Source organism: Eutrema salsugineum, unplaced genomic scaffold, assembly GCF_000478725.1.
Source record: "Eutrema salsugineum unplaced genomic scaffold, Eutsalg1_0 scaffold_11, whole genome shotgun sequence".
In the NCBI taxonomy this organism is placed as follows: domain Eukaryota; kingdom Viridiplantae; phylum Streptophyta; class Magnoliopsida; order Brassicales; family Brassicaceae; genus Eutrema; species Eutrema salsugineum.
This window is the reverse complement of record NW_006256901.1, coordinates 307,214-321,880: the sequence shown is the minus strand read 5'-3', so window position 1 is coordinate 321,880 and position 14,667 is coordinate 307,214.

The following is a 14,667-nucleotide window of genomic DNA, read 5'->3' as shown; positions in this document are numbered from 1 at the left end:
CTTTAGAGTTTTTCGACCTTTCCTTGGATCTCTCCTCATTCATAATTTTGGTCTTTTGTGATCTCTTCAGATTTTTTTGTATGTTTTCTCTCTTTTGGGTTAGCACTTTCCTTTCTTAGGCTTTGTCTCCAGGAAATATTTGTTTTCTATCATGTATCAAAACTGTATTTCACCCTTCTATTTCTCTTCCGTACTATATAATGGAAAAGTTTTATTAAAAAAAATAACCACTTGTTTCACAAATTACATTTTTCTTTTTGACCATATAAATTACATTTTGTTAACTATATAAATGTATCTCTGTTCGGACAACATTCGTTAGACCCGCAATCTGTCCACTGGCTGATCCGTGAAACTAGTTTCTTTAACGACTCTAAAAGTTTAGGTTCATATTATATTATGTTTTGATCCGGTTCTAAAGCTCTATGTATAAAATAACCCTATAAAATCACCAATCAAAAGACTTTAGTGATTCTACTAAATGGTGGCATTTGTTTGTTGCATATTAATGATGCGAAACTGAAGGTGCTAAACTCAACAAAACATTTCCTATGTACCATCAATTAAAAATAATTAGTAAAATAAATTTCAGATTCAAACAAGTTATACCATGAATAGTTAATAAAGTTTAATTTCGAATTATGTGATGGGAGAAGAAAAAAAACGCACTTGAAGTGCGGAAATAAAGGATAAGAAGAAAGCTAGTCCATTGAAAGTTGGAACAAATGGACAAAAGAATGTTATGATTATTCCTCTCTCACATAAACCTTTGAAAGAATATATGCGATTTGTGAAAGAACTTTCATCATGATCAAAAGAAATAAATAAAATAATTGTTTAATGCAAATAAAAAACAAGAAACTCACCAATAATTCAGCAAAAGTTTCGAAAGTGAGAAGTGGGCACAAAAGTGTACATCTTTGGTTACAATCAAAGAATCCAACACAAAATCAAAGTTCTCAAGATGCTCCATATAGCATATAACCTCCTTTTTTTTAAGAGCCATGCAATAATTTCTTATATGATAAATAAACATATTATTCCATTTGCTTTTTTTTTACAATTTTTTTCTCCTTTTGGGTCCATTCATTGACACAAAAAATTTCTTCGAAGCTCCAACATACAATGAGGCTAAGTTCTAAAGTAATAAACTTTCTTAGCAGCCGAGTCACTTCAATCTATTCCAATCTCAAAATTTTGTTTTAAGCATCAAAGTCACTAATTTTGATAATTTCTTTACTTAAAATTTGATATAATCTTTTTCTCTCGAAAAGCAGGTTTAGGTGGTCGCTACACATCCTAACATTTTTACTTATAAGAAAAATAAATGATTATTTTAGGTCAATTAAACATAGACCACCTAAAATAAGTGATTATACGGTTCTATGACCAACTCAAATTATAACGTATAATATGAGGGAGCAGCAGACGTTATGTGAAATCTGCAGTAGCCAGTCAAAAATATGCCAAATGAAAATTATATCTATATTTACGACCAATATAACGATAACCTCTAGCTATTACAATTAACTGGTTTAAATTTAATGTGTTTTGCAACCTTTATAACTTTGGCTAAGATATAATAGGTTTTTTTTTCCTGAGAAAGTTGAAATATGATAGGTTTCATACTTAACAAGACTGAATTTGAAATATATCTCCACTAACCAAAATCAATTTTAGAAATAAGGATTGAATAAACCCAACCCACACGTACGTTAGCCAGATAACAATATGATAAATAAGCAAAGGAATAAATTTCAGAGAAATTTATTCAGAAAAAAAGGTTGTCTTTACCGATTACTGTCCTAGATTATCACCTAAAGACATAAGGTTGGCAACAACCGTTTCTTTACTCAGCAAAACTAAAAAGAAAACAGAAAAAATTTAATGGTTTATTAGCACTTTCACAAATGTATACATGTGTGCCAAGAGACACGTCTTAAGAGTTAATGAAGTTGACAGATACAAAGAGTATTTGATTTTATTTTATTGTACATTATTGTCATTTTCATGAGCTTTAAAATTAAACTCTTTTTTATTGTCATTCTTTTGATGTTCCGTAGCATCTGAATATTTTTTGGACTGAGAGATGGGTTTTTGCATATACATACTTTGAAAGCTAAAATTCATTTGTTACTATATAAGTTTTGAAGAGATAATACGAATTTAGGAATAGATAAAGATGTGCTGAATCAAATGATACTATTTAAACAAAAAGAGAATCTAATATGTAAACAAAAAAAGATTCTAATATGTAACTATATCCTGTGATTCGATTGAGGAGATATAGATAACGTGAGAGAAAAACACAAAATCCTTAGATACATCAATATTTGGCTCACATAATCCATCATGATCATGATGTATCTTATATTTTTTTCATTACTTTGATAGATGGAAAAGAAATAAGATTTTATTTAGAACAAACATGAGCAAAATATAGTGATTTTGATTATAATGAGATGCGAGAAAGTGGTGGGTACATAAGCAGATGCACAAGCATGGCCAGTCGCCACCTAATACATTAAAGAAGAATACACATGCATCATACCACAATTGAATTACTAATACAGTATATGAAAAAAAAAGAATATATATGTATATTTATATATATTATAATTTATCGGTACAAGAATAAAATTAGTTCTGGTGGTGCCAATCTGTATTTTAATTATATATGTCCCTTAATGTGTGTCTACTGCCTATATATACACACACATGTATATATACATACAATGAAAGCATGTTAGGTCCTGATGAGCTAGTATTTATTTTTACCACCCAAAATATTTCCTTAGGCATGAATAAATACCACAATTTTCTGACATTTGGCAAGCGGCATGTATAATTTGAGGTAACATAATAGATTAATAGTACTGGAGCCCAAACCGAATTTTACTTAGGTTCAGCTTCGTTAGACCTCATAAAATATACTTTTCAAAACTATCTGGCTCTAAGAGAACACACAAATCAAACTGAAAACAGATTTGAATTTTCTGGAAGTTTTGTTAGTACTTAGTTAAATCTAACTGACTTAAGTTTTTTTTCGAAAAAAAAAAACTAACAACACTTCCATAAAATTCAAATCCATTTTCAGTTTGATTTGTGTGTTTTTATATATAAGTATCCGCATAAATACGGATTTTTAATTTTATTTTTTTATAATCTGCAAAAAGTAAAAAAAGAAATTCAAAACAAAATAACATCATCCATAAAGATATTAAATACAAAAATTTGAAAATAAAATTATCAACAATCACAAAATTATTTACACACAAAATAATAGAAATACAATAATTTAAATATAATTATTCTAATATAACTGCACTAATATAACAATAATCATTCTATAAATTAACATAAAAATCTAGATAAATACTTGCATATATGCATGTTTATAATTTAATATTTTTATAATCCATGAAAACAAAACAAACAAAAATTAGAAAACAGAAAACGAAATCACCTGTAAAAATATTTTATACATAAAATTAAAAATAAAGTTATCAACAATCATAATATTATTTAAACAAAAAATAATAGATCTACAATAATTAAAAAAATATATATTCTACGTAACTAAATTAATGTAAAAATAACCATTTTATGTATTCACTTAACAGAAATAACAGAAAATAAAAAGTATATGTAGCTTATTAACTAAAAAAATTAGCTTATAAACTGAAATTTAGCTACATTGAAATATAGTTTTTTGGTTACGAATGTGTAATGTATTGTTTAATTTCTCTTATGCTACACTAAAATATAGTTTTTTAAATATTTTTATTTATTATTTTCCATTAATCTAAACATAATTTTTTTTTCTTTTTATGATTAGGAATCAATTATCAAAAAAAAAAGAAAATTTATTAAAAATATAAATAGAAATTCATCAAATGCATATCAAAATTTTTATTTAACATGTGTCGCGATCTGGTCAAAAACTAATGTTAAATCATTTTCCTTTATATAATAGAATATATATATTATTTATTCATTTTTTGGTCAAAAACGATTTGAATATAAGTACTTTAGACTCTTTGAACATATTGTACGATAACATAAATTCAGATGCGACCAATATATGTACAGTTATTTACAATTAAAAGAGTTAGGTAGCTAAGAATTAATATTGGATAGAAACAACTTAATGGTTAATCCCTTTTTTCGTACCAAAACTTAATGGTTAATTCATGAATCGAAATTAATGTGATTGAGGAATAACAAATAAAGGTGTTTCTCTTTAAAACTAATTTAATAAAGTCTTAATTGGTCGGGCGGTTTAATAGAGTAGCACATTTCAGTTTGAATTTGTCTTCTTCTTTTTTTCTGTTAGTTTTGTTTAGGTTTAAAGAAAAATACAAACCAAAATATTTTGTATTAGTTTGACTTTGTTCGATTTAGTCGATTTGGTTAGTTTGGCCTGATCACAATTAAACCTACGAAGTTTCGGTCTACTAAAAGATTGTAAAAATTAAAACAGTTTATGCAGATCACACTTCTACTTGTTTGTTTTCACTTCGAAACACCTTGGTTTACTTTTCTTTTTTAAAGTAGTAGTAGAGAGATTCATTGGAATGTACTTCCTCTGTATAGATGATGTTTTAAGATTTTTTTTTGTTCTAAAATAAATGATGTTTTAGAAGAATTTAGTGCTATTATATTTTACAAGAATGATTTAATACACATTTATGGGAAAATGAATAAATACTCCATTCATTTGTAAACAACCCGATATATAGAGTGATAGAGTATTATAAAGTTCATTTATAATGATTATAGAGCATTTAATAAGTGAGTTAAAAGAATTTTTGGAAAGTGGAAAGATAAAAAAAGTAATTAAATATTTTTTGTTTCTTAATAAGAGTAAAATTCCTAAAATATCATATAATCTGGAACAAATAGAATAGTAGAAAATCTACGGATATTCATCTTTTCTATTTGCCTTTAAAAACTTTTATATTATTTTACTCTCTTGGTTTTTTGCGTATGAGAGTGTCCATCTCAGTTACTTGTTGCTAAAAAATTCGACAATCGACACCTTAGTGTATCGGGTTGACTAGAAAATAAATAACTGAGATATTTATTTTCAAATACCTTGTGTTGCTTATGCTTTTATATAACATCCATGTTTGATGTTTCAACTGTTAGAAACAAACTAATGATCCTAGATTTTTTTTTTATGAATTGATTTGATTGATTATATCATCATCAAAATGTTTAGTACCTGTTTTTCTTAGAAAAAAATTTGGGTTCACCCCTTGGGATGAATATAGAAATTTACTCCCTCTTATTTTAACCAATAAAAATCTGCCATATAAAAAAATTTTAAATCGGAATACAAAATTATAATTAAAAACTTATAAATTCAAATCTTTTATAAAAATATATAAATAAACAATGTATACATATATATATATATATATTTTTTTAAAAAAAAAATTTACAAATTAGGGTTAAGGTTGAGGGATTAGGATTTAATTTTTTAGATTAACGTTCATACATTATGATTTAGGGATTATGGTTTAGTTTTTATTGTTAATTTTTTTTTAAGTTTAGAGATTATGGTTTATTTTTTTTTTTCAACAGTCTAAATATCTAGGACAGTTGGGAAAGCGAGACCGGTGGTATCGAGTTTAGATTCGCACTTCGTGCTATGTTGTCTGCCTTTGTATTGTTCGCTTGTAAGATATGTGATATAGAGAAGAAAGTGAATACCTCCTTGCATCTTCCAAATTTCTAGTGAAAATGCCGACCATTCCTCGGGTGTAAACACAATCTTCACTAACTCGGAACAACGTGTTGCAAATGCTACTTATGTCTTCTGATTGTTCATCATATACAATTAATGCATGTCTCAAATAAGAGCTTCGAATCCATGAATAATGATTATTGTGATGTTCTTTTGGCAGTCTCCAAAAAAGATGATCGAAATTCGAATACACCGATGATATCGAGAACACTCCTAAAGGAGTGAGAATCGTGGATAAAGCTCACGTTTGTAATGCTAGTGGACATTCAACGAGAATATGATTTATTGTTTTCTCATTCGCACCACACCGTGTATGGAGTATCACAATTAATACCTCGTGCCCGCAAGATTGTCCTGCATAGACAAACATTCCGATATAGTTTGCCAACTGAAATGTCTTAATTTCAGGAGATATTTCAACTTCCATGTGTAGGCTTGTAATTTCGTTATATTTGAGCCATAAAATATGAATTAGAGTTTATGGTTTAATTTTTTCTGTTTAATTTATTTTAACGTTCAGAGATTAGAGTTTAGATTAGGGTTTGGTTTTAATTTTAATTTTCAAAATTTTTTTTACAGATTATGGTTTAGCGTATACGGATTAGAGTTACGGGTTTAAAAGATTAGGATTTAGGGTTAATTTAGTTTTTATTTTTAATTGATTTTCTTTATTTAGTTTTAATTTGAAATTTTTAATTTTGTTTAAATGTTATTTAGTATATTTTTTATTGACTAAAATAAAAAGGGATGAATAAAAGGATTCATCCATAAGAATAAATAAAAGGATTCATTCCTAGGAATGAATCAAAGAATTTTTTTTTTTATGGTTTACATATTTGAACCAAATAAAACTTCGAAAGTACAAGAGATCAAAGATTGCTTTTTAGGACCCACAATAAAAACCGGTGATTAAGTCTTGTATGTAGCATAGTGTTGATCGGGATTTGTAATCTAATAGAGTAATACTCTCTCTGTTCAGAATTATTTGATGTTTTAAAAGGTTTTTTTTGTTCAGAATTATTTGATATTCTCACTTTTTAATGCAAAATTTAATGAATTTTTATAGTTTTTGACTTTTTATATTCTGCAGATAGTCTTTTTATTGGCTGAATGATATTTAAATGAATTATAAATAATATTTTTAGTATAGAAAAAATAAAAATTAAATGAATCCTTAAACTATGCAAAAACCTTAAACATCAAATAATTCTGAACAGAGGGAGTAGTTTGTATTAGTTTTATCGTCGTATAATATGAGTTCGTACTCATCATTATATGTGGAGTTGTAACAAGTGGATTCGTGGAGTTGTAAACAACAATAACAAAAAATGATAAAAAAGAGAAAAGAAGAATTACGTAAGGTGTTTTTGGGAGAAATGGACAAATTATACAAAAACTAGTATTTAGAACAAGACTTATTGTTTGTTGGAGACGGTGGAATTTACAAAATTGTTTTCGGATTGTTATGCTAACTAGGATTTAATCCGTGTTATAGTTAGCGCAGAATAAATTTTAAAACAAAATATTTTAAAATTTAAGAAAAATTGTTTTTACTTTAAAGATGTTAAACCAAAATAAACTGTTTATTTAATTTATTTTAAATTGAATTAAATTTCTAACTAACCTGAAAAATATATAATCTTAAACACATAATTTTAATATATACCGTTTAATAATTTTAATTTGTAAGTATTTCACGAACTCTTACAAAAAATAATTTGCTGGTGTCTAATTATTTATAAATTAGAAAATACTTTTTTAACTTTTACTTATATATATAAATGAAATATAATAAATTATAATGAAAAATATTATAATATTTTAATAGATATTTTTTAATATATGGATTGATATTATTTTCAAATATATAAAAAATAATTAAAACTAAATAATATATAATTTTTTATAGAAAATATATACTTTCTAAAATTTTATTTGCATAATTTTAAAAGATAATTATCTCATTTCCTATTTCAATTATATTTTGTTATTTATAATGATATTTCATGTAATAATTTAAAAATGTCTACTTAAATAATAGTATAAAAATTTTAGAGTATGAAATTTATTATATTCAATCCATTGAACTTAGACTTCATATGATATCTTGTTATATAATTTTCCAATTATGACTTGTAAAGAATAACCACTCAAGAAATACTCTCGGATTATTAATATGCTGATGTACATAAATACATACACATATAGATGCACATGTCATCCTATTATTGGACTCTTACTGTTCTACAATTAAATGTCTTTGTATACATATGTGCGTGTGTGGGTTACAGATACATGTGCAGAAGAAAATAAATAAAGGGTACACATATCATATGTTATGTGGTCTCTTTCATGAAGCCAAAAGATGGGACAAAAGAGCTTAGATTTTTTTAATATCTTATGTCTAAATAATGTCTTTTATCTCAATGACCCATCTTCAGTTTAGACTTAGCTCTATTTTGCCCCATCTTTCACTCCTTGGCCAACCTTTATAAACAACACATACACACACACTCTCATATGAACATATATACGTATATAAATCATGTGTTATAATTTTATCTTAATCTGTCGTTATCTATAGAATCAGTGAAGATTCGCCCAAAAAAAAGAAAGATATATTTGACAATATATAATGCAAAAGTTAAAATGAAGGTACACATAACCGGTAAAAGACTAAAAGTGGATTTCTTGTCTTTTTACTTGGTTCGCCCATAACATAGCATAAAGTCAACGAAAGTTTATATCGACATTTCTTCCCCAAGACAGTTAATTATGCTGTAAACTAGATTTTCATAATTGAGATGTTTTTTTTTGTTGTATTAGAACATGACCATATGTTAATTATAAATAGATGCTTCGCAGTTTGATTACATACAGAGACACCACCAATAGTTACTCAAATCTTTTTCACTGATTTTTTTTTTCTTTTTTTGCTATTTTTTTGTTTTGATGAATTTTAAAAAATAAAAAATAAATAAAAAGTTTGGCTCAAGTGGGTTCACACATCACGAGATTCAGTGGATTTAGATTTGTTATCTTATAAATCACAGAAGCTGTAGTAGTACCACGGATCCACATAGCTTTTCTTCACGTCTGTGATTTTTAGAAATGGGCCGAACAGATGGCAAGTTTTGATTGGACGTATCTGTCTGTCACCTACGTAAATGACAGATCCTTAAAAGCTTAGTTATTAGTAAAAAAATAATCAGATTCTTCTTCTCCTTCTTCTGCATAACGTGTAACGGCCCGTTAGATTTCAGAAGTGAAGTCCCCACTCTATATATACACTATATCGCATTTAAAACCTTAGCACGACAATCAATAAAAAAACTGACGCTTGTTTCGTATTAACTGTAACGGTCGTTGGATTCTCTAACGGTAAAATAAGTTTTAAATGAGATAAACTAAACAAAACACTGATTAGTAGTATAAGTAGTAACAAATTAATATATAATTTATAGATTTAAGATATTTTTTACTATGTATATTTCTATACATTTTTACCACCGTAAATCCTATATCAAAATATATATGACAGGCGAAAAAACTTATTATTTATGACGTATATATGCTACACATGATTGAAAATGTTGTGAAAATATTCAATCTTTTTTTTATTTAGATCGATATGGAAAATTAGCAACCATTAAACCATCGTAAATTTTATACTACAATACAGTTTTACAGTGGAATTTCCACTAAAGTGACATCTTTCTTATAGGAAAAACATAGAGAGAAATGACATCTTTAGTGGATGCATTTATCAAAAACCACATATATAGTGTACTACATTTCCTATGAAAAAATGATATACTTAGATATAATTCTCTAAGAAACTACCTATTAAAAAAATAGTAAATTCAATTTCTTTTTGTTATTACATATTCTGACATTGATTGATCGGCATATTTTGAACTCGATCTATAGATTCATTCTTCGCCATCAAGAAATAAAAAAGGTTGCTTCTTTTGTAGCTGTAGGTAATTTCAAACATTTTAATTGTTAACTGAAATTTTTTACAACAAAATTGGATGTCTTATTGCAGATATTTTCGTTCCATATTATGTTACTTTCTAAGTTCAACTTAACTTAGGCGTTATGAACGTTTAATACTATTCTCTAGTTATTAGGATTTAGGAATAATCACATCTATTGTCTATTGTCATTTTTTTTGGTGGAATATTTTATCTATTGTACTTATTTCTCGATTTTTTTTTAGTTTTCTATCATTTTACTATTCTGAGTAAATATTTGGCACTTCTATTTTAGAAAATACAGATTCTGTCCATATCTCCATATTTCGGCAAATACTATAGCATTAAATAAAATCTTTTCAAAAGTGTCATAATATAATACTAATGATATTGTAAAATGTTATCTGGTGCAAATCTCCATGTTATTATGGATTTATGTGTTATATGACACATTTCATATAAATTAAGAAAAAAATATACATCAACAAAATTAAATTGATTTTCGTATAATGATGTTCTGTATAAATTATTAATTTTGAATAATGGATACATTAGATATTTTCCTATAAATTTACATCAAATCTAAAATGACAATATCCGTTTTCAATATATACAAATATAGCTTATGAGAATTTGTTTACACCAGAACAACATAGAAATTAATGTCTGAAAATATATTTTTTCGATTGATATTATAAGCACGTCACTGATATCAATAACAAAATAACAAAAGTGAGTCCAAATATACATACATACTAAAAATCTGACTTTTTAAAACTAATTTCGAATTTCTTGATCCATGTTTCAAGAATTCATTAACATTTTCAGAAGTAACAACAAAAATAAATAAATAAAATAAACAGCAAGGGAACAAGCAACTAACTTTTGCTTATCTCGAGTTTGACAGAGGCGTGAGAGGCCGTACATGTTGCAGAATTCTCTGGCTACAAGGAAAATTGCCAATTTCGGAAGGATAGTGATTTTGATAGATTCCCTTAAATTAAAGAAACTGGTTTTTTAAGACAGATTATAAGAACTAAGAAGGGACAGTTGGTGAAATAGCTATACGATCAAAGAGCAATGTTAACATAAATATTTGTCATATGATCAGTATTTATAGCGTTGAACTATCGAAAATATATCTTTATAGTATTTTTTTAGACTACACGGAACAAAAAAACATTCTAGCGCATATTTGATATAAAGTAGTTACTTTATAAAGTTATAACATCACAATAATTTTTGTAGCCAAATCTTAATGATACGGTGGTAAAAGATTTAACGTCAGCTTGTTCTCCCATCAAGTTTGATCCATCCATAATTCTTTTATTTTCATTTAGTCAATTTAAATTATGCTAAATTTTAAATTTATTAGAGATTTTGGTAATCGAATTTAGTTATTCAACGGCTACACTTATTTGAAGTAGGTGAGTTGAGTTCCAACTCGGTTTACCTTTTATTATAGATTCATAAGAAAATATCACAAATTGATTTAAAGTTTTCGGAGCTTCAGTTGTTATTGGTCTCTCAATCTCTCATCAAGTTTCTCTCAAGACACTCATACCAAGATTTATGCCATTGTTAACAATATTTTTTAAGCGTTATGTCTCTTTGTTATAATTTCGGTTCATCCCTAATCGACCAATATTAAAAATGATTTGATTGCAAAAGAATAGTTTTCCAAGCATTCTTAAACACTTGATTTATTTTCAAAAAGAAAGAAAAGTTTTCGACCAAAATAAACTAAAAACATCACATAAAAATTCACAAAAATATAATTAATAATTGAATACAAAGAGACACGTAATAGTTTGGGTCATATGATGTGAGAATTAGCTATGAAATCATGCTGGGTCTTAAAAGAATAATATAATTGTGTTGTTTCACATGTATTTAATCGTAAAATACCATAATTAATTTTTTTCTCGTGTGTGTGTGAGCATCTCTAAGACCAATTATCTAATTACAGGCATGGTTGCTAGTTGCTAGCTCATCCCCCACGCTATCTTATTGACAAATTTATCTTAAAAAAATATTAATTTCTCAAGTTATCTTGTTATTGCTCATAATTTGATTTATATATAATGGGAAAACGACTAATGTGCCAATGGCTTTTAGGCAAGTAAAAACACTTTGGATTCCAAGACATTGGTATTCAACAAATCCGGTTTAGTCGATCTGGTACTCAGTCCTTTGGTTCAGTAAAATTCGGTTCAACCTAAAACTCTACAAGTGATGTGTTTCTCAAGCTCATGGCTAAGTCAAAGCTTCTCATTGGCTTAAAATCTATCAAAAGTTGAAACAGAGCCTAACTACACCGACGACTAATTAAACCAAACTCTATGTTTTTGTTTTTAGAGTTTGTCTCTCGTATGTTTTTGTTTTCTCTATGATATGCTCCTTAAATTTCCCAGACAATTCCTATCTAATTCTGATTTATTAGTATAGGTTGGGTGTTAATTACCCATCCCGAGTGGCAAATCTAATTTGCATTGATTTATTTAGTAGAGTTTTCAAACTTTCTAAATTAAATTATATTTACGAGTAATTTTTCTTTGTTAAAAGTTATATTTGTAATTTTGTAAGACAATTGATTAAAAGTAACATTTATTTTGCATCTTAGTTGGTCAAACTTGAAGTAAAAATCAACAACTCTATTAATTGTTCTATTTCTTTTTGAGAAAAACAAACGTAGCTATTGTTTTTAATTTTAGTTCTACCGTAAATTTATCTTGCACTTTTGTTGTTGTAATAAACCATTGCAAATATTTAGAAACAAATTATATTATGGTTTCTGTTTTTTTTTAGAAAAATAAAAATTTATTAATCCTAAAAAGACTTACAAAAATTTGGGGAAATCAATGCTTAAATTAAATAGAGCAAGTTTTAACAGGACCAAAACAAAAGACATAGCCCTGAGGCTTAATTCCGAGCTAGTGTACAAATTACGCGATGTCATCTTGAGAGCATGTCGATGTTTCTTTCGTCATTGTTGAGATAAAGCGAGAAGATGCAGTTCATAATCTCTTTTTAATTAAATAATATAGCCAAGGTGAAGAGGAATAAGATGGTCCTTGATATTTGTTCATATTGTCTCTTTGCATATCATATAAATCGAAGTTTTGAATACTAATCAAACCAGAATAGAGTCCACTTTGTTAATCGTATTTCGGATCGATTATTGAAAAGCAATAGCCTAGTATGCATTGATCCGTGACAAATGATCCATCCGTGACCACTTAACCATTTTCAATGCCATGATCGAACGTTATATGCCTAATAACCTATAGTTCCCTAGTCACACATAACAATAAACGGATTCATTTTCAATCAATCATCGAACCAGAAGAATGTGGTTTTCTCATCGTGAACTTCCAATATAAGAAAGTTAGTCACACTGATGGTCTCATCTCGAGGAGTTTTTTTTTTCATTTATTTTTCAGAAATAAACGAATTCGTGAAAAAAATAAATAAAATTACGTAGGGGAGGTGCATTATTGGGGGACCCAGCACGATCAAAAGTCAATACCTCCTTAGCGATATTGATGAATAAATTAATCTTGAAACAATTTTTCGTTAAGTTGGAAAATAAAGTAATGTTCACAACATGTGAATCGTTCCAGCATTTGCTGACCTTGCCATGAGGCACCTTGGAAGAGCCATTGCTTTATTACCATCCTTTAAAGCCATGATTATGAAATTAGGAATTTAGAATTACCATTCACATTTTGTGAATATAATATAGTAATAGCTTATACATGTTTTAGATATAATTAGACAGACGTCATCTAAGTATTTTTCCTCTAACCCTTAATGGCCACATTCTCTGAGATTTAATCCATCTGCACCTACTTTTTTTTTTATTAAAAGCATATTTTTATATTAATCACGCAATTGATATAAACTTATGTGAAACAAAAATTGAAACTAACATTCTTTTTTTTTTTAAATTAGTATCATGAAAGAAACAAATGAACGAATCTGTGTATTTTATTACCAAATTATCTTTGTGTCTAAATGTCAAAGTGAAGAGGGAACAAAATTAACTGATTTGTGTCTAAATGTCTAGATTTTTTTGGTAATATTATTACCGTAATGATAAATAATTTTTTTTACAACCGTAGTACTAAATAAATAAATTTTATTTGTATCAGAATATCTTCTTAGTTAAAATAACTAAAATCTAATGAAAACTGCTGAACAAAAAATATGTTTTAAAATTGTCAATCATTTTTTATACCACCAAAGTTGTTTTTTTTTTCTTTTCTAAAAGACAAAAAGACTAAAATGTGTTGTTCTTATATAATTATCATTTGTGCAGATTTTCTCAGATTCTCAGTCATCAACGAAACAACACCAACAAAATTCTTTGGATAGTAGTTATTATTCATAACCTGATCAAAGAATTTTACCCAACGAATTCTCAAATCAGGATAATTTTGTTTAAAAGAAACTTAGGCATATATAAATTATGCCATGCCACAAATACACATGCACACACACACAAATCATTCAGTTTTTATATTCATTAATCAATTTATATCACAAGAATATAGTACTTAGATTGTGCATATTTTATATGTCCATACATAACAACAATATTAATCAGGAACATTAATAACTTAGATAATTTTCTTATGATAACTCAAATATGTAATTGTGAATCTGTACATTGCAATATATACAAGTAATGAATTTTCTGTTATGTATCTATCTATAGGAACAGAAATAAATTTGAAAAATAAAACTCTTTTTTTGCTGTATGTTAATTTGGTATGTTATCACAATTTGAGTTAATTATGAGATTTCTCTTAAATGTGGCAACTTTCAATTTTAAAGTTTCTTTTTTGAGAAAAGAATATAATGACCTTTTCGTTAGACTCAAAATCAAAACAAGTAATCAATTTTTAAAAGTTTGATTTTAACCACGAAAACACA